Source organism: Fragaria vesca, linkage group LG4 (genome assembly GCF_000184155.1).
Source record: "Fragaria vesca subsp. vesca linkage group LG4, FraVesHawaii_1.0, whole genome shotgun sequence".
Lineage (NCBI taxonomy): Eukaryota > Viridiplantae > Streptophyta > Magnoliopsida > Rosales > Rosaceae > Fragaria > Fragaria vesca.
Window position 1 is genome coordinate 16,488,686 of NC_020494.1, and position 1,190 is coordinate 16,489,875.

Consider the following 1,190-nt stretch of genomic DNA (forward strand, 5'->3'; position numbering starts at 1 on the left):
ATTGTAAATCAGGATTTTTGGCAATTAAAATTAACAGAGGAGTCAAAACCATTGACTGCGTTTAGTACTCCATGTGGACACTACCACTGGAATGTCATGCCTTTCGGGTTAAACATAGCCCCTCAGATTTTTCAAAGATGGATGGACAGTATCTTTAAGGATCTTAAAGATTTTTGTGTTGTCTACATAGACGACATTTTAATTTTCTCTAAAAACAGAGAAGATCATAAAAGACATCTTCAAATTCTTTGCAGTAAATTTCAAAAACATGGAATTATACTGTCACCCAAGAAAATTGACATAGAACAAGAATCTATAGATTTTCTTGGAATCACTTTAAACAATTCAGGAATAAAACTTCAAGAACATATGGTCTCTAAAGTAAGAGACTTTCCTGAAGACCTAACTGATAAAAAAACAGTTACAAAGTTTATTAGGAATATTAAACTATGGAAGAAATTTTATAAAAGGTCTATCTAAGATATTTGGAGAGTCTGTAGCTTTTTGCTACATGATACACCATTGTTTTAATGAATTGAGGAAAATCTAAAAGATTTCATATTTACTTAGCCCCAGAAAATTTTATCATTAGAACTGATAATCAAGCAGTTCGTGATTTTCTTATTAATAAAAGAAATATTATAGAAGGTAGAAGATTAAAATGGTATAATTATATTGCCATGTTCTTGAAGTTTTATTCCTGAATTGTTTAAAGTGATTCCAAGAAAATCTATAGATTCTTGTTCTATGTCAATTTTCTTGGGTGACAGTATAATTCCATGTTTTTGAAATTTACTGCAAAGAATTTGAAGATGTCTTTTATGATCTTCTCTGTTTTTAGAGAAAATTAAAATGTCGTCTATGTAGACAACACAAAAATCTTTAAGATCCTTAAAGATACTGTCCATCCATCTTTGAAAAATCTGAGGGGCTATGTTTAACCCGAAAGGCATGACATTCCAGTGGTAGTGTCCACATGGAGTACTAAACGCAGTCAATGGTTTTGACTCCTCTGTTAATTTTAATTGCCAAAATCCTGATTTACAATCAAATTTACTAAAGATTCTAGCACCTTTAGTTTGATTGATCAGAACATCTTTTCGTGGAATAAAATACCCATCGAACTCTAATTGTTCATTTAAGCGCTTATAGTTTATTACCATACGAGCTTTTCCTCTCTTAATCTCTGC